The sequence below is a fragment of the Crotalus tigris genome, unplaced genomic scaffold (assembly GCF_016545835.1).
Source record: "Crotalus tigris isolate CLP2741 ecotype Arizona unplaced genomic scaffold, ASM1654583v1 scf7180000017601.7605149639:7615979, whole genome shotgun sequence".
NCBI lineage: Eukaryota > Metazoa > Chordata > Lepidosauria > Squamata > Viperidae > Crotalus > Crotalus tigris.
The window spans coordinates 3,555,062-3,576,096 of NW_024096505.1; the positions used below are offsets into that span (position 1 = coordinate 3,555,062).

The 21,035-nt window shown below is 39.8% G+C and overlaps 1 long non-coding RNA gene and 1 pseudogene across 1 annotated transcript; both read left to right on the forward strand.

Annotated features, from left to right (window-relative positions):
* The first annotated feature begins 11,382 nt into the window (after positions 1 to 11,382).
* Positions 11,383 to 13,659, forward strand: LOC120319331 (annotated as a pseudogene).
* Positions 13,660 to 13,668: 9 nt separating this feature from the next.
* On the forward strand, positions 13,669 to 15,557 carry LOC120320169. Its single transcript, XR_005559919.1, has 3 exons — positions 13,669 to 14,421; positions 15,014 to 15,135; positions 15,437 to 15,557. It is a non-coding gene; the product is annotated as an uncharacterized LOC120320169 (long non-coding RNA).
* The last annotated feature ends 5,478 nt before the right edge of the window (positions 15,558 to 21,035 follow it).

Here is a 21,035-nt window from a genome sequence, read left to right on the forward strand (position 1 = left end):
CATAAGCAAATCTAAATACATTAATTAAACAAATTATAAAATAGTTAACAACAATATATAAAAAGAAAATACAAGAAGGAAGGAAAAAAGAAACAGAAAAAGAAAAAATCAAATAAAAAAATGAAAAAAAAATAAAAAAATGTCTATAAAATATCTTCAATTTTAAATATAAGTTATTCAAAAACTAAATAATATTTTTATATCCAACTTATATTGTATAAAATCTATCTATTTTTTCCATACCAGGAAATACTTCTCTTGCGATTGATCTTTCAAGAAAGCCGAAATCTTTGCCATTTCCGCCAAATAAGAAACTTTAAAAAACCACTCTTGCAAAGTAGGCAAAGATTCCTTCTTCCAACATTGCCCTACTAACAACCTGGCCGCTGTAATTAAATTTAACATCAATATAGTCTCTTTACTATCACAATCAGAAACAATACCTAACAAAAACAATTGTGGGGTAAATTTTATCCTTCTTCTAAAAATCCTTTGGATATTCCACCATATCTTAATCCAAAAAGCTTTTATATTTTTACATGACCACCAGATATGACAATAAGTAGCATCCAAACATCCACATCTCCAACATTTAGGCTGCAAGTCAGGATACATACGAGACATTTTTTGTGGATCAAGGTGCCATCTATAAAACATTTTATAAAAATTTTCCCTTAAATTTTGGGCTTGTGTAAATTTAACATTCCTCACCCAAATAATTTCCCAGGTGTCTAATGAAACCGGTTCATCAAAATTTTGTGCCCATTTAACCATACATTCTTTAACTAATTCTGCTTCTGAATCCAGTTCTACTAACACCCCATAAATTCTCTTAATATGAGTTCGTCTTTGATCTTTTATTTGTTTTAATAAATTCTCATCTTCTCTAAGCAAACCCACGTTACGATCTATCTTCCACCTCTCCACTATTTTTTTTTTTGCATTTTAATAAATGATTTATTATTTTGGTATTACGATTGTAAATAATTTGCATTTTTTTCAGTGATAACACCACATATGCAGTACATAGTATCTATAATATTCAATTCCCTATGCAGTATATTTGCATATGAGAGTTCTAAGAACAATCCAGATAAAGAATGAAAGTCACAATTTACTATTTAAGGAATTAAGGGCCACGTGATCATTTATTCCATACAGACAATTGCTTAAAAAACAAACAATATGCTGAATTTCAAACAACCAGCAAAGAAGTGATAAAAATCTATTTTTACTAATTCATATGTAATGGCATTATACTGAAAACAAGGTTTTATCTATCTAAATCTAGGTGGTAAAGAATTGAAATATGTGAATAATAGGGAAGCCCCTTAATGTGTTTGCTATAGTTTGGTAGATTACAGATGAAGCTGGCTTAGGAAATCAAATCTGCCATGGCATAAAATTGTTAGAAATGCCCTAGTAACTAAACATATAGCTTTATGCCACCCAAATAGAAAATATAATTTCCTGAAAGGTAGTACTAACACCTGAATTTTCTAAAATCATTGGAAAAGAGCAACTGCTAACACTAAGGGGCAGATATATTGATTAAAGTTTCTTTTCCTGACTTGAGGCCAACATTAAGAAAACTTAAGGCACTTGAAGGAGGGTTCATTGTATTTAGGAATACATGTTTTAATATCTTTGACAAGTATTCTTGGCTCAGTAACAAAATCATCTCACATTTTGATTTTGAAAGTGCATATTGCACTGTCAGTTTTGAAACATTTTTCCCTTTAAATTTACAAAATAAATATTAACAGTCATTCAAGAATAAGCATGGAAGCAAAAATTAAAAAGCTTGTTAGTTTTTTTAGTCCGAAGAATGTTTATCTAATATTAACTGCATTTTTAAGCTATCATTCTTTAGTATTTCATTAACGTTATGTTAAATTTGACAATCTTTTCAGCTTCTTAACTTAAATTTATAAAGACCATGGGGAGCTGGGTAAAAATGACTACCATAAGGCCATTAAATACACACCACCTAATTTGGAGATGTCTGAATGGAATAGTCAGTTCCACTGCTTTACTCACCTGAGCTATTGTCTTTTAAGAGTACAATTGTCGGAAGAGTCTTTAAAATTACAGTACTCTCTACTAAATATACATTACAAATTGACTTTCTAGCTAATATTGAAGTAAACTTTAGTCAAATTAGAAGGATTAAGGAAATTAGAATGATGTTAACATTTTTAACCATGAATCTACAGAGTCAATTTTGTCACCAGCTTAATACTAAGCACTGCAGTTCCTTTTTGACTGGAGCTCATCCAGCAGAAACACTTAATCCTATAAACTGAGTTTTTATTATTTTAGTTATATTTATCACAATTGCAATATGACTTGCAAAATAAACATTAAGTAATTATTAAGAGAATAATCAAAATAACTTAGTTCAAGCGTTCAACTTTGTTTCTATCACAATTGTTCTATCACACAATTCACTGTATTAAGAAACCTACAAGTGGGATATTGCTATGTGGGAATAAAATATTCTCATATCTATGCAGGACTACAGTACCTTTAAAATATCCATAATGTTGCGAGCACAAACTGTGTTTGCTAAAATTATCTTCATATGAAAAACACAGCATTTTCTAAGGCAGGTAATTTGAAGGCTACAGACAAATGGCTTTAGGAACAGTAAAACAAAGCCTGGATACAGCAGATTGAATCCATATTTGCCACATTTAACAGGCTCACAAAAATCAGCTGGATAAATTCATCACAGATAGCTTACCCAATCTATTTTCCTCAATGGTTCCAATTCCTCAAAAATATAGATCCAGTACATTGTTATTAACACATATGAAAACAGTTAACGATGTTAACATATAGTGCTGAGGTTCATATGTCTAATGGAGAAAACTTGGTGCAAATGGAATGACATTCTTCACTGAACCTCAAAATATAAGATGGCACAACACTTCAATTTGCAATCTGCTAATTAAGGCACTGGTCCTTCTTCCTTATGCACCAGGGAACTTGTATCTTTTGATTATCATTCTTCCTATAGATGCTTACATTTATATTAGAAAACAATCATCCTTGTAACATCATATAATATGGAAAAATATGGGCATTCATATTTCTTAAGAAAAAAATATCCTAAAAACATCCTACAAATCTCTTCCAATTTTCAAGCTGAACAAGATAAAAAGTCATAGTTTTCACAGATAATTTTTATGTCAAGTTAACAGTAATCTGTTTTAATAATGATGCAGGAGGATATTGTATCTAAACCTAATTAAATCACTGTAATTGTAAAAATTATCTATCAGGAACATTGCTGCCACTAAATACAATAACTATTAACAGCTACATTTGGCATATCAAATAAAAGAATAGATTCTATAGCAGCAGCTACTAAAGAAATTTAAAACAGCAAATAAGGGTTCATGCAGAATATTGCAAATATTTCTGTTCAGCAAGACATGATTCACACAACCTTATTCCAAGCATGTTGCAGACCTACTTTTTTAAGTCTTGAAAAATAATATCTTGAACTGCTGTATTCCATAAAGAATAAGCATCTTTTGGTGTAGCTAACCATAAATATTGAGCTATTCTAAGTCCACTTAAAAAAAGCAACATTTTCTAGAGCAGTGGTTCTCAACCTGTGGGTCGGGACCCCATTTGGGGTCGAATGACCATTTCACGGGGGTCACCAAACCATGCTGTCCGCCATTTTTTTCCCTTTTCCCTAGCTGTCCTACTCCCTCTTATTGGTGGCCACACCCACTTGGGGGTCACCACAACATGGGGAACTGTATTATGGGGTCACGGCATTAGAAAGGTTGAGAATCACTGTCCTAGAGAGTATGATAGTTTTGTTCTTTGGACTTGCAAAATGTATACAAAATAGAAGCACCAGTTCCTCAGTTTACATTCTGTTATCTGATTTGTTCATTCTTTACCATTATTCTTTGGATGTTTTTTTTATTGTAAATTTAAGTTAGAAGTGTATTCATTTATGTTATCAAAGTTGTGTTTAATCTTCTCATGGTTTAAAGCTATTGTGGTTTGTATTTGTCGTAGCATTGCAAAAATTTCCTCTTGGAAAGTATTTGTCTTATCTTGGAATGTTGCTTCTAGAGGTCTTTGATCTTTCAGGCTGAGTTCTTCAGGAGTAGATATTAAGTATGGTTTTCTATCATTTTTTGATGGATATGTCATATCCATGTTGTCTCCCCCTTTCGAGTAATCCATCATAAGTGCCATAGTCTCTGTAATTAGCCTTGTCAAGCTGGCCAAAACTCAAAATCCAAACTGTCCAATTTTGTATAGTTCTTTTCTTTGTATATACTTTTTATAATCCACTGTAGCTTTCAACTGTCAAGGTTTCAGTAAATTAATGTTTTATAACAATTCTTTCTTTTAGGAATCAATTGTCAACCAGTCAGAATTGCAATTCAATATGTTTAGCCACTTAAATCCTTTCTATAACTTCCTCTCTCAAAGATTAGTCATAGATCAAAGTTTTTTCTTTTTCTGTAGACAATCAAAGTATTTCTTTTCCTTCAAACACTTTCCAGTCTTATAGCTGGCCCAGTGAATATCACTTCTTTGTTCCCTGGCAACTATCTTCGTAAAGGTTATTAGAGTTCATGGGAACAGATATTTCTTTGTTTCTGGGCCTTGTGTTTAATGTGTTATGTTCTAATTGTCCACTAGATGTCAGCTCTTTCAGACAAGAAATTATTCTTATTATTTTTCTTTTTTTTAATAATTTCATCAAAATCCTTTAGAATATAATCTGAGCAGTTTGTTTTAGTTTCTAAATTTGATCAGATTGTAGTATTTTGAATTTAATTTCAATATGTTTCTTTCCTCTGTAAAGGTTAATTCGCTGCTTCCATCTATGGGGGAATGGGAATGTAATCCCCTCCCTCACTTTCGGAAGTTTTCTTGCTTTGGGGATCTTTCCCAGGGACGTAGTTGCAAAATAAGCGAGAGAATATCAAATACTCTCACCAATTCCAAGCACGCTGTTCACCACTGTTCTGGCTAGTGCTCTTGGACTTCAGCTACAGGTAGCTTGGGCTAGACACTGGCATGCGCTAGCCTTTCTCCTGTAAGGTCAGAGGGCTTCCCCCGGATCGAAACGGAATGACCAACGCCATTCCATGATCAACGGGGTGCCCCTCTTCCTTTGCCACTCTCCAGGGCAACTTCAGACCCATTTAGGGTCCCATGGTAGGACGAAAACAGTCGCAGGATGCGGATTTTCACAATCCCACACCCGTGCGCTATGGCGCAAAAACCAGAAGTCCCAAAATACCCCCAGTGTTAATGTTTATAAATATTGTACAACAAAGGAATATTTAGAAATTAATTTTTATGGGATTTTTTTTATTTCTGTTTTGTCTCTGTGTGTATTATCAGTGAAGATTTTGGCACTTAGCTCAGAGACTCAAATCTTTTTCCATATTGTTAAAATAATTTAATATACTTTTTTGGTTGTTCATTTGCAATCAATGATAACTGAGCACTAACGGCACAATCTCTGCCTCATTTTTTTTTCTTTTCTCTATTCATTTGTTTGTTCATTCCTTTTTTGTTTCTTTTTAAAAGAAGTGAAACTCCTTTACTTTTTAATTTCTTTTAAATATATATTTAAATATACATTGGGCTCAGAACTTTCTTTCCAACTGCTTTATCATTTGTCTTTCTCATAATTTTCTTGGTCATATTTTTTATTTGCAAGTGAATTTATTTCACCAATGGGGACTAATTTTTTCTTCTTTTTCATTCCCTCCCCCCAAAAAACCTCAGACTATTTTTTTTTTTAATTTTAAAACTGCTATATTTATCCCTGCTTTTGTTCCTACTTTTATATATATCCAATGTCATTTTTCAATACTACCTGTCTTTTCTGCCCCTCTTTTCCTTCAACCAGCTGTGTGTATGTATGTGTGTGTGTATATATATATATATATATATATGTGTGTGTGTGTGTGTGGGTGGGTGGGTGTGTGGGTGTGTGTCTTTGGTTGTTCGGGTTTTCTCCCACGTAAAATTGGAAGTGTCTTGGCAACGTTTCGACGAAGTCCCATTCGTCATCTTCAGGCTGGTGTTTTCAGCTTCGTGCTTTGATGTGTGGTCTTAGCTGTTTCTTCCTTTTAACTGCCAGTGGGGGTATGAATTGATTGGGTGGGAGCTTGGCTGGGTGTTGTCTGATTGGGTGGAGGTGTGTTCTGATTGGTTAGGGGCTTGGCTGTGCTCTGATTGGCTGGGGGGTTGGCTGTGCTCTGATTGGCTGGGGGAGTGTTCTGTTTGGGTTGTGCTCAGGTTAGTCTGAGTTGCAGGGGATTTAAGATTTTGGGCTGCCTTGCTATTTTTTGGCTTCGCGTTCGTGGTCGTGCCTCATCTTCATGGAGGGTGTCAGTTTGCTTCATGTATGGATTGGAGGGGTTTAAAGTGGCTAATGATGCAGCTCTGGTCTGGCTTCTGGTTTGTGGTCGTGCCTCATCATCGGTGTGGCTTTGGGTTTGCTTTTTGCGTGGATGTGTGGTGGTGACATCCTGTGTGGTTTTTGTGAGTGTGGGTCTGGTATCATTTTTTGTGTTAGGGAGTCGTTTGTCAATAAGGGCGGGTTTCCAAATGGCTGGTAGGCGGGAGGTATCATCTCGCTTGTTCATGCTGTGTGGGCGTTTTTCTATCTCGATGGCTTCTCTGATTATTCTGTTATTAAAATGTTCACTTTTGGCAAACCAGCCTGACCAAAATCAACCCCGACGACGCTAACAGAAATCAGACTCAAAATCACCAACATCCTCTGCACCAGCAAGCCACCCAAAAGCAACTTACCCAAAGAGAACAGACAGCACTATGTAACCTGAAAGAAGACAACAGCATAATAATCCTACCAGCAGACAAGGGCAACGCCACGGTGGTTATGAACACATCTGACTACCAAACCAAATTAACCAACCTACTCCAAGACTCCACATACAAACCCCTAAATACAGATCCCACCACCTACCTGGAAAAAACCACCAGATCCAAAATAAAAGCCTCCCCCATTAGCGAAGAGATCCAGCAAAGAATCATTCCCAGAGAGAAATCATCCAGATGCCCCAAACTCTATGGTCTCCCCAAGATACACAAAGAAGGAACCCCACTCAGACCTATAGTCAGCTCCATAGGCTCACCTCTACAAAACCTAGCCAAATTTCTCGCCAAACAACTACAGCCCTATGCAGAATCCATCACCTCACACGTAAAAAACTCATTCCAGTTTATAGAGATCATAAAGAAACAAAACTTACAGCCCAGCGACCTACTAGTGAGCTTCGATGTCATATCCCTCTTCACCCAAGTGCCTATCAAAGAAGCCTTGACAGCTATTCAAAACAAATATAACCCCCCCAAACACATCTTAGATCTGACCAACCACTGCCTATCCAACACATACTTCATCTATAATGGACAAAAATACAAACAAACAGAAGGAGCACCCATGGGATCACCCCTCTCACCTGTCATTGCAAACCTCTACATGGAACACTTTGAAACCCAAGCTCTAGAAAAATCTGATCACAAACCCAAACTCTGGCTCAGATACGTAGACGACACCTTCATAATCTGGCCACATGGGAAAGAAAAACTGGACAACTTCCTCACACACCTCAACAGCCTACACCCCAAAATACAGTTCACCATGGAAACAGAAGCTAAAAACCAACTTCCCTTCCTGGATGTCTTAGTCTACAAGAAATCCAATGGCTCCCTAGGACACACCATCTACCAGAAGAAAACACACACAAACCCGCTATCTGCATGCTCTCTCACACCACCATCCAGCCAGATCAACTCTCCGTAGCAAGACACTCATCTCCAGAACAAAACGCTTAGCTGACGAACAACACCTAAAAACCGAACTACACACTCTCACCAATGTACTAACATCCAATGGATTCCAAAGAAATAAGATTACAAACCTAATCCAAAAAGAAACCCCCACTAAAATCCAAGACAAGAACAAGAAAACGGCAAAGCCCTCCTCCCATACATAAAAGGCACCACAGACAGAATCAGTAAGACAGCATTCTGCACAAACAGAAAAATATCCACCATCCTTAGAAACCCCAAAGATAAAATTGAGTTAGAAAATCAAGGAGTATATGAAATCCCATGCACTGCTTGTCCCACACATACATCGGACAAACCAACAGAAGAATAAGTGCACGCATTGAACATAAGAACTCAGTCAAAAAAAGAGGAACCAACATCTTCCCTGGTCCAACACCTTAAAGCCACAGGACATGAAATTGACTTTAAAAATACCAGAACCATTGCCAAAAGTGAACATTTTAATAACAGAATAATCAGAGAAGCCATCGAGATAGAAAAACACCCACACAGCATGAACAAGCGAGATGATACCTCCCGCCTACCAGCCATTTGGAAACCCGCCCTTATTGACAAACGACTCCCTAACACAAAAAATGATACCAGACCCACACTCACAAAAACCACACAGGATGTCACCACCACACATCCACGCAAAAAGCAAACCCAAAGCCACACCGATGATGAGGCACGACCACAAACCAGAAGCCAGACCACAGCTGCATCATTAGCCACTTTAAACCCCTCCAATCCATACATGAAGCAAACTGACACCCTCCATGAAGATGAGGCACAACCACGAACGCGAAGCCAAAAAATAGCAAGGCAGCCCAAAATCTTAAACCCCCCTGCAACTCAGACTAACCTGAGCACAACCAAACAGAAACTCCTCCAGCCAATCAGAGCACAGCCAACCCCCCAGCCAATCAGAGCACAGCCAACCCCCCAGCCAATCAGAGCACAGCCAAGCCCCTAACCAATCAGAACACACCTCCACCCAATCAGAACACAGCCAAGCTCCCACCCAATCAGTTCATACCCCCACTGGCAGTTAAAAGGAAGAAACAGCTAAGACCACACATTGCTCCTCGAAGCACAAAGCTGAAAACACCAGCCTGAAGATGACGAATGGGACTTCGTCGAAACGTCGCCAAGACACTTCCAATTTTACGTGGGAGAAAACCCAAACAACCAAAGACCTACATACAAACACCCGCGAAAACCTCAGAAAACATATATATATGTCAGCCAAACCCAAACTTAAATGGGTTTGGCTGACATAAGTCATCATTGCTTACTGGCTTCTCAGCCCTGATGATGTTGGGAGCCTCCCCAACGAAAGCTTGGTGGTTTTAGTAAAGTATATTTTTATACCTATATTCTCCTGGTGATCGTATTTTTATTTGTATCATAAATATGCCCAGGAGTCATATTTTTATGCAGTCATATATATCATGCAGCTTTTCTCTCCTTAAATTCTTCTAATCATTGATGGGCTTATTCCAGGTCAAGTGCGTAACAAGACAGGGAAACTAATCTCTCCAAATCCTATAGGGCTTCTTTTGAAAAGATCCATAGACTGTAAGTGTTCCTCTCAAATTCTGACAGTTAAGATTGCTTAAGCAAGGTGCCCACTGAGTTTGGAAGTTTTTCAAAATCTTGAAACATACATGTCATGTCACAATGGAAATTGCTCCTCCTATATAAAGCACATGCCTGTTTGCAACGCAATGGTGCATATATAAAGGCAAAACTTACACTGCAACACATGTTTAATCATTTGCCCTTCTGCACACACCCCTTGTCAATATTCATGTTAGCAGATCTCACATTTGTTGCTCCAGATTAAAAAATGTGATCTTCAGCTATATGTAGCTTTCCAGAAGCTTTTTTGCACCATCTCCTCCCCAGTGAATGAAGTAAGAAAAACAGAGTCTTCATTTTTTATTTTTAGAGTGGGGGCTTGGGGATAAAATGAGTGTGTTGAAAGAAAATTCTTCTCCAGTGTCCAGTCCAAGCCGGGATTAAACAAAATGGAGACTGCTTTAAAAAGAAGGTTGTAGTTTATTGAAGAGCAGAACCAGACAGAAAGATAGCACTGGGAAAGCTGACCCCATGGAGCAGGGAGTGGTGGGTTTTTATATCTTCTTGGGCTTTTGTGTTTGAAGTTGTTCCTGTGCCATGAATTTTGACTTGAGGTTCAGTGTGCCTTTCTGGTATTCTAATGGTGGTGGGTTAATCCTATTATGTCCCAAAGGTCATATTCTGCTTCCCTGGGGCTGTGGCTGATGATTATGTCCTTTGTTAGATTTTTTGGCGTGAGGGGTTGTTGATTCTAGGGATCTTTATCTTTCTAATCCCATCAGCTCCAAGCTTCCTGGCTCCAGCCTTTCTGAAAGGATTATCACATCTGCATTTCAACAGACCTGGTTTCTGCTGAATTTCTGGTCAGGGGGAGGGAGATGTTTTTGCCTTTTTAAAGATCTTCTCCTATATTCATTTGGGGAAATATAATATTCGGCCTTTTTAATATTTCCCAAAATATTTCCTTCTCTAGGAGGAATGACTTCCAACAAGTGTTATAAACCTTGTAGGGCTTAAGGAACTATCTTTCAAAGTGAAATTCCTTTTAAAAATAGGCCCTGCTCATTTTTGGATTGCTTCTCTTATTTGTCTTTTTATTCAGAAAAGCATATGCAAAGCCCGGTTCAGTTCCCAGATCAAAGGAACCCAAACATATCTGAAATAAGAGGTTCCAAGTAGGGAGGGCTAATCAAAAGGCATTGTTCACCTATTTTCATTTTTCCTTAACACATTTTAAAATGTACGTGTTTTTAAAATGTGTATTAATAAGGCCAATCTTGAAAGTTGAAGGGTTTCTGAACTAGAAAGGAATAACTTGCTACTTTTTTTACTTTGATTTATCAGGAAAATATTTTTTCTGTACGATATCTTCCATAAGTAACTGGGTGAAAAAAATAATGTTGCATCCCTGCTTCAGCAGGGGGTTGGACTGGAAGACATCTAAGGTCCCTTCCAACTCCGTTATTCTGTTATTCAAATGTCAGTCTAGGTATTCTGTGAAATGTAATACTATTATTTTAATCTTTTTAGCTCCTTGAAAGAACTCAGGGCTCTGGAGGCATTGCATTCTGTGAATGAGATGCTAAGAAAATAGCATATTGATTAATGAACATATCAGTTCTTTAAGAAGTGAATAATATAATGCTAGGGACCAAAATTGTGGTGATCTTTTTTGGTACAGAATCAGAGCAAACAACTTTTAAAAATATTAGATGAAGCCTTAAGTAAATGTTGACATCATACATTGTTTCTTTGTCTGACTACAGTGCCATTTCCTTTGGGAAAATTAAAGTGTAATTGACCATCTTCCCTACCATTGGTGGAATAATGGCTTCTCATGATATATCACTTCATCATACCATCCAAGAGGATAAGGCATGTGGAAAATGTAGAAAAAGTGGAAGCTCAAATGATTCTCCAGGTAGGCTTAGTAAGAGCAGCAAAACCAGTAAAGACAATAACTGTAGCAAAAGTTCCAGCTGGTCTGGAAGTGCTCAACTTGACTGTTCCAATGACTTTTGTGATCATGCTTCAAGAACGTCTGTCAATGGCAGCAATAACAGCACTTGTTGCAAAGAGAACAACTGTGGAACTTCTCAGAACTATTATTGTGAATATTTTCCCTCAAATTCCTCTGAAACCTCCATACGTGAAGAGGGAGGAAGCTTCATCATCCCATTGCTCCAGCAGCCAGAACTTACCAGAGAAGAAAAAGGAAAGTCATCTCCAGGCAAAAGGTAAGAAGGCCATTGGTCATACAGAACACTACTGCATTCATTATGTTTGGGAGATTCAACCAAACTAATGGCAACTAAGCCTTTGCTGAAAAAGAAGCAGTTGTGCTATTACTGCACTTTTGCTGAGCTACTCTGACATAGCTATACTGTAGAAAGTATACTATATTTTTGGAAGTCACACGAATGTTGTTAAAAATATTTAAACTGTATTGCTTTGAACGCTCTCGGTCAGTAATTCTTCCCTCTTATAGGGGTTGTGTTGATGGGTGCAATTCACCAGTTATTGGTGACAGGAATAGTTCACCATTGTCGTGGTCATACTGATGTCAGGGTCTCATGAGTTCAATAAATAAACTAAGGGACTAGGAATAGGGTCCAGAAAAAAAGGACTTTGCAGCTTTGAATGGTCACTCTTCCATTCTTTTTGAGTCCATTACTTTCACTATTTTATCGTCATTCAGACATGGTGTCTGTCTAGGCTGTTTTGTATAGTGGTTAGGGTGCTGGCCTAGCAATCATGCTTTAGGAATGACTGGCTGAGGAATTCTAGGAGTTGAAGTCCATGCATCTTAAACTTGTCTAAACACTGTCTTAGCATAGTATGTGAACATAGCAGTTATGCCTTACAAAAGATTACATTATGAGAGTTCAGGTATGATTTTTCACAATAGGTTGATCAACAAATAGTTGAATCAGAGATTGACTCAATAAATTATATAAAAGGAAGTGAATCCATGCAATGAATACATATTTCAGCATTTGGTTTGGAGACTTATGTAAAATTATGTAATAATTACTTTGCTCGATCTTATATTTCATCTTGATATTTTTTTAATGTAGGAGGTAAAACATTGCCTAAAAAGAAACCTCAGCAGAAGACCACATTTACGACTAACCATGCTATCAATGCTTAGGAGAAAAATAGCATAGTTGCCGTCTATTGTCACAACAGACCACAACATTAAAGAATTGAAAAATAAAGTGGCTGTTCTGCGGAATAAATTGGAGACATTTACTATTGAAAATAAAATCTTGAAGCGTCTTCAGTCTCAACATTTAAAAGCAATCAATATGAAAATGCAGAGATTAACCTGCCTGATCTTTTGGCCAAGCAGTCTAATGAAGTGCTGATTCAGAGAGCACTTCTAAGGACTCTCAGGCAGAAGAGCGCAGGGCTTCCAAGAAGCTGAGAGAAGTTCAAGCAGAACTTTTAAAAACAATGGACGCCTTGCAGGCATTGCAGAAACTTTCTGAAGACAAGAAACTTGGAGAGAGAGGAGAACTTAAGCGTAAATTAACATCAGTTACCCAAAAATTGGATGCCAGTGATAAGAGAATCCAAGTAGCGTGCAACTTACATTGCTTAGAACAACATAGCAAGGCTATGTGAGACCCCTGTAAAGAAATGCTTTAAACTGACTTGCTTCAGCATGCAGTAGGGACCATTTCCTACAGGCACCATCCTCAAGTCACCAAGATTCCTTTGATATTGAAATTAACAGAAAACCTGCTCAAGCGGGAACATCAATTTTGCACATACAAAATTTAGAAACACAAACAGCTTCCTCAAAGTTCTATTTTACAAGGAAATCTATTAATATTCTGATTCTTGTATTGTTATCCAGCAATTAGAGACATAGATGTGCTGCATTTGGTTTCCCACTTCAGTTCTGTGGGAGTTTGTTATTTGCTGGAAGAGATAATAATTTCAAATGTCTTTGGTAGAATACTATTTCCCAAGCTTTACCTATAAAACATAATAGTGATAGGCAATAACCAATCTATGTTTAATTTCCTGACACAGTCTAGCTTGTCCAGCTGGGAACTGAATGACTTTTTAAGGTCCCCATCCCTTACGTGAACTTGAGAGATCATATCAGTCTAATCAGATAACCCAAGCAGAGACTTCTTGATCAAGCAGAGACTTCTTGATCAAGCAGCACTTTATTTGATCAAATTAAGCAGCTGGGTGGCCAATAATCTGGAACACTGGCAGAGTTAAGTCCAGAAGTGCCACACCTTAGAAAGTTGGTAGCATTGCTTTATAAACTTAGTTAACCAATGAAAATCAGACAACAGAGCCTTTAATAAAGAAGACATCAATCATTCCTTAGCTTCAACGACTTGATTTCCATTTGTAAATTTGTGGTGATTGAGTGAGCTTCAATCGTCTTTTTCTTTGCAACTGCTAACTGATGACTAAAAGAAATGATGATTAAGAATAAAAAGATCATTAAGCAATACTTGGTTGTTAAGCAAGTCAATGAATTCTTAGGGGCATTTTGTTTTTGTTTTTTGCCAGAAACCACCCAAAAAGTCTGGTTACTAAAAAAAAATACGTCAATTGCCTATAAAGAGAATCATTTGACAGTGGGGTGGTGCTATGGTAACTCTGAATGCAAAGCAACTGTTTGTTAAGCGAGAAATATGTCAGCCTAAAGCGAAGCCACCAGAACTAACAGTGATGAACGCATGCAAGCAAGGTGGAGAAAAGCCAGCAAAAAGAACCAAGGCAAGAAGGAAAGAAAAGAACAAAAGTTTGGCCTGAGCACATAGCAAGCCCCTCCCCACGTCTAGCAACCAAGGAGTTGGGTGTGCATGGGAAGTCCCTCCCACGAACACTCTGGGGGATCAACAGGGATGCTGAAGTCTGCCCAGCCTTTGGTGTTGCTTTGGGATCCCAGACTTGGTGGCTTCTGTCCCTCAGGCTAGTGCCTGGCAGCCTAGTTGTGGACATTGGGTAAGTTGTGGATGACTGTGTTTGTGTGTGTAAGAACAAATAGATGTACTTCATAATCAGTAAAAGTCTGCTGTTATTTTAAATTCACTGGGTCTCTGTGTGTTTTAAAGAGCCGTTTGTGTCTCAGTGTTCAGTTGAAATTGGTTTGCGTGTGGCAATCTTCCGTGGCTACGAGGGTTCCTACTTGTTTTCACTGACCAACTGAAGTGATCTTCCTGCCTTAGGTGACCTTGCTGGAAATAGAGACTCTTGGGGTTTTTCACCTATTCCCCCCCCCCCCAGGAACAGCCTTTCTACTACCACATGCCTTCTTCCTAGAGTAGACAGAGGGTGACTAGCCCCACATCCCCTAGTTTGATTCTCTGCCAAAGTCTGATGGCTTATTCACCAAATCAAACTGGTTATTCGCATTAATAACGAATAAAATGCAATAAAAGTGATACAAAGTAAAATGAAGCAAAGGATGCTGACAGATAAGTCTGCAATTGATTTGGAAGGGATGCTATTAATGGAGATTGAAAGACACTTTATCACTTACATGGTAAAAGGTAACATGCACTTATAGATATATGTTTTTTTCTGGATGTTTTAGGAATTGAAAGCCAACAGAGATGAGGAAAAATAAAGTAATATGGATAATATTTGAACCTGAAACATGAGTTTATCTCCCTGAAATATTACCAGTGCACAACATTTTAAACAGGACATTCATGGGTAAAAACCATAAGTGACTATAAATATTGAACCGTAAAAATCACAAGACATACCTTTTGCTTAAGGATTCAAACACAGTCGTATAATGCTTTTTTATGATTGCTCTGTGTTACTGTGAATAATATCTACTCAGAAGAAATACAGAATTTGGCATGTTTCTTGGTCTGTTTATTTAAACTGAAGGTGCCAGTTTAAATAATTTGTAACACTATATAGAATAATGTGCTTTTGTCACTGTTGTTTTCTCTAACAAATAATGCATATTCATAAATAATTACTGGTGAAATAATATTTTTTGCAGAATTACAAAATGGAGAGATCTGCTCCAGGGGAGAAAAAAAAATATCCAGTTTGAAAATATACAAAGACAGAAGAACAGGAGAAAAGGCAGGGGTTGGAGTTACTGAAAGAAGACTTTGATAAATTAAAGACAGAACCATCATTTCTTCCTATATATCAGGTGGCGCAGCAGTTAGAGTGCAGTACTGCAGGCCACTTTAGCTGACTGTGTTCAGCAGGTCAGCAGTTCCAATCTCACTGGCTCAAGGTTGACTCAGCCTTCCATCCTTCCGAGGTAGGTAAAATGAGGACCCAGATGGTTGGGGGCAATGTAAATATATATATACATTGCTTACTGGTGTACACCGCTTAGAGAGTGCTTGCACTTAAAGCGGTATATAAGTCTCATAAATAAATAAATAAATAATGTTTAGCCAAAAGAAAACAATTTTGACAATGTTAAAGTTGACAAACATGAAAACAAGAAGATAAAGAGGCAAAAAAAGCTGTTTGTGACAAATTAATAATAGGAATACAAAGGTAAAGATCAGGGGTGTCAAACTCAATTTCATTAAGGGCCGCATCAGCATTGCGGTTGCCCTCGGAGCAGGGGTGTGTGGGACAGGGTGGGTGCGGCCTACTGGGTGGGCGTGGATGGAATGGGTGTGGCCTACTGGGTGGACGTGGCCAGCTTCACATCATTCACGTCAAGGGTGCCTGTGGGGGCCTGGGCAAGAGTGGGACAGTCTCTGGCAGAAGGGGGTGGGACCAGGTCAAGTGCCAAGGCATGGTCCACTGGAGGAGCCTCACTGTTCCTCTCACGCCATGTGGGGGGGGGGCTGGATGGTGGCATGTGCTGCCCAGACCCCTGGGCAGCAGAGGTCAAATGCCCTGCCTGTGCCTCGAGCACCTGCGGCGCCAAGCCCAGCCCCACTTCCCCAAGGGGGCGCCCAGCTGCACTTACCTTCTCAAGGCTGCTACTGCTGTACTCTCCTTAGCCAAGTTGCTCGTGATGGGTATGGGGGGAAAGTCAGAGGGAAGTCCATTCCCTCCCCATGGGGGGGATCCGGCTTTGTATCCAAAGCTTCCTTAGCAATAGGATAGGCCAGGAGGAGGGGGCAAGATAGGCCAGGAGGAGGGGGCAAGGGAAAGGGCAGCGGGACTAAGGCAAGACTTCCCTCAGACCCTCCCTCTCCTTTCCTTCTTCCTAAGTATAGAGTGGTGGTGAAAATATTTGAGATGGGGGGGGGAGAAAAACAGGCAAGAAACGCAGCTGGGGAGATGTCACCCTCAAATCCAAAAAGCGCGATGCCGCCCAGCCTGCCTGGTCTCAGCAGGCAGTGGGGCGCTTTCCTCAGCGCCAAGAGGTTGAGCCGGGAGGTGCCAAGCTCACCAGCTTTGCATCTTGCTCTTTGCTGAAACTGGGCAGGCTGGGAGCTAGGCAGCATTGCACTTCTCATCAGATTCGTGCCAACCAGCTCAGCTCTTGGCGCTGTGAGGAGTGTGCCAACCAACTCAGCTCTTGCCACTGTGAGGAGAGCACTCTGCGGCCTGTCGAAACTGGGCAGGCTGGGAGCTGGGCGGCCTTGCACTTCTTTTTGGATTTGTGCTGCCCGGCTCAGCCTCCTAGCGCTTTGAGTAGAGCGCCCCGCTGCCTGCCAAAACCCCTCCCCCGGAGCCCATCAAGCTGGATATGTGAAATAGGTGAGGGCCATTTGCTGGCCACTTCCAAGCGATGGTGCATTCTTCATTCCTCACAAAGGGTGACACCTCCCCAGCATGCACCCAGGGGGTGGGGCTGACCCGGCAGGGGCTGGTTCCTTGCTGTTTCCAGATGGCCTTGTGGAACTAAGACTGAATAAGTTTCAGCATAGATGGCCACCACAAAATTCTACATTGGCTCTCAGCTGGCCTGGGTCAGGGCCGTTCCCTCACTGTTTCCAGGATGGCTTCGCGGGCCATATGAAACCACTTTACAGGCCGCATCTGGCCCCTGGGCCTTGTATTTGACATGTCTGGTATAGATCATCTACGTTTAAAAAATAGTATGTATTTTCAGAGGCCATTGATAATTTACATCAGGGATATTCTTCAACAGGTGAACCCAAAGATGCCATGCAATGGAAGACCAAGGAACCGGTAACAGGCTGAAATAGCCCACTTTTTAGGAGATTCTGTCACCAATTATGCGCCCTAATTTGCCAGATTTCTCAAGGAAAGACAAAAAGACAACCCTTCAACTCCTGGTGAAGAAAACACTCCCAAGATATTGCTGGAAAAGAAAAGGCTCCTTTTGGAAAAACTGATAGATTTCAGATAGTATGAGAACTAGGACATATTAGATAGTAGGTAGTGGATATTAGTATTAGAACTAGGGCATATTAGAGTGTAGATAGTGGATAGTATTAGAACTAGGAAATATTAGATAGTAGATATTAGCATTAGAACTAAGTGATATTAGATAGTAGATATTAGTATGAGAACTAGGAGGTATTAATAGTTTCTGTAATTACTATTGTAATAAACATCACAAAAACTTTTGTGAACATTTTGCACATTTTTTATAAAATATATATTAAAGGAATGTTGAAAAAGATGTTTTATTACTTATGCTTATCAATTTCTACCTCTAAATAAGATTTCCTTGAAGAGTCCTTCTTTCCTACTTGAAACGAATAAAGAATATTTCTTTGCAGCTTATATTCAGTGATGTTGTTTCACCATATGAGGGAGCAAAGGACTGTAATCTAATTATATTTACTGGACCAATTGGAATTAATGTTATAAACTTTTAATTTTTAAATTTTAGTTATGTTTTGGGATAATGATTACACATAAGAGAACTGATAGAACTGAAAGAAGATTATCAGGAGAAGCTGACTGTTCAAGAGCTTTTTTGGATGACTATACAGCAAAAACTCATGAAGTAATTCAGGCATTGCGAATAAAGCTTGAGCTGCATTCTAACCACTGAGCCATGGTGGCACAGTGGTTAGAATGCAGTAACAAGGCTAACTCTGTCCACAGCCAGGAGTTCAATCCTAACAGGCCTCAAGGTTGCCTAAGCCTTCTGAAGTCAGTAATAGAAGAACCCAGATTGTTGGTGGCAACATACTAAATATACTAAACCAGAGGTCCCCAACCTTTTGGGCACCAAGGACCAGTTCCTTGGAGAGAGGTTTTTCCATGGACTAGAGGGTGCATGGTTTTGTGTGCTGCCTGCATCTTGCGGATGGGACTTTGTGCGAACTGGTTGCTGGCATGCTGTGGCCCGGTACTGGCCCAAGAAGCGGGAGTTGGGGACACCTGTTAAACCGATTAGAGAGGACTGTAAAGTACTATATAGCAGTACATAGGTCTAAGTGCTATTGCTAAACCTTGCACAAAGGAACTCCATGAGGAGATACAACTCTTAACTGGAGATATTAAACAGATAAAGGATAGAGTGGAACAAATGAAAGTTTAGAAAATGAAAATTGGGAGCATCTGAAGCCCAGAGTTTTATGTTTTCACCTATAAAATAAAGGAATAAATAAACTGGGTGGCACAGAGCCAACCAGGTAGGCGGCAAAATTTAACCTCGCTGATTTACATAGTGGATCATAATCACTATGGTATTAATTTTGCATTTCCTGTGGTCTTATATATTTATGAAAGTTTCTATGGCTGTTGAACTCACTCTAAGCTGCCTAGAAGTTGCCTATTGAGTCAACTTCCACTATGCAACAACTGTCCTCTTGAAAGAAAACCAAGAGGGAAAGGAAGCAGGGGAATAAGGTAGCGATTTCCTTGACTACTGCTGTCCATACTCATTCTTTCTTAGGGCAACATGCCATCATCTTCTCTTGTAACAATATTGTTGGTTTTCAAACTTATTGATGTTATCCTAAAACCATGTTGGGACCTAAAGAAACTATAAATAACAGTAATAAAAGGAAGAGGTGGTGATGAATCATTATTTGCTAATCAAAGTATGAAACCATTGTTTGTTTGTTTCAGATAGTCTAATTTAATTGGGAAATCTAGCCAAACAGATCAGAGTGGAACATTCAAAGGGAAAGGGAACTTGTATGAGCCTGATTATAACGGAATGAAATATAATAATGTATAAATTCATATTTATTGTGTTAACTGAGAACAGGCAGTATGCACACATTTAAACCTTCCCCAAATTAAGCGCATCATCTGTATGACTACACCAGCGGTTCTCAACCTGTGGGTCGTGACCCCATTTGGGGTTGAATGACCATTTCATGGGGGTCGCCAAACAACGCAGTCCGCCATTTTTCCCCCTTTTCCTTAGCTGTGCTACTCCCTCTTATTGGCTTTTGAAAGAGTCACAGGTGGCATGCAGAGCTGTTCCTGCTTCCTTCCTCTTTGCGCATGCGCAGCTTTTTTCTATATCAGCGGTTCTCAACCTGTGGGTTGTGACCCCATTTGGGGTCGAATGACCATTTCACAGGGGTCACCTAAGACCATTGGAAAACACATATTTCCGATGGTCTTAGGAACCAAGACACTGCTCCTCTATCCGTCTCCAAGCAAGGGGAGCAGGAGGCAGAGGAAAGCCTGAGCAGGGAAGGATCTGGCCCAGCGAGGGTGGAGCCGCGTTCGGGCGCTGCTTCTGGAGCTCATGGATGCTGGCCTGGCTCTGGCGTGCTTCAGGGTAGAGGCTGTTTGCTGTGTTGCCGCTGGGAGTCTTAGCTGGCTAAAGCACCTTTCAGAGAAAGAGCCCTGCTTTCCCCTGCAGGGTGACCCAGCCAGCAGCGTCCTACTCTCATCGTTTCAGGGAGGAGGGAGAGGAAGAAGAAGAAGAAGGCATCTGCCCAGCAGGCTGCTACCTCTGCCTCCTCGCGACGGAGAAGTGTTTTGAGGCAGATGGCAGGTTATAAAACTGACGCTCGGCTCAAAGGCGGGATGGGTGGCCCTACGAAGCCACTGCTCCTCCGTGGGCGGAAGGATAGCTGGACGGCTAGGAAAGTTCCCCGACTCTTCTGCTGTGGAGTAAGAAAACCGAGCTTTGAGATCTCGCGAGCAGGCGCGCAGACGCGACTGAGCTTGCAACAAGCCCGGCAAGCTTTACATTGAGGCAGGCGGTTTATAAAAGGAAGGAGCAGTCTCCTCATGCTCTGGAGTGGGGGAGAGATGGTGGTATGTTTGTTCACGTCCCTGAAAAAGCTTCTCGGGCCATCTCCATTGCTAAAAGATAACACCCTTGCTTTCCTATGATGCCGAAGGTGTCCTACGTTAGGAAAAAAACAAAACACAATCCCCATGCAAAAACAGTCCACCCATGATAATGCAAAACCTAATGAAGAGCGTAGCTGTTTTTATTACTCTTATCACAACTCTGAGAAGTAAGTTGATGGCAGTTGCTGCACAGGAGTTAACTGAGCTCCCAGATAGCCCATCCTCACACAATTGGAAGTTTGCATTAGATCCCCTAAATTCCCAGTCATAGATCACACTAATGATAAATGTGGGAGCTTTGTTCCTACTTATGTGGTGGGCATAAAAGTATAGTAGCTTTTTCCTCTTTTCCCACGGCAGCTGATTCCCCCCTCCTCTGAGATCCCTGCAGCCCTCCTCAAGACAGCACATACTTTTTGATTCCTGCTGCT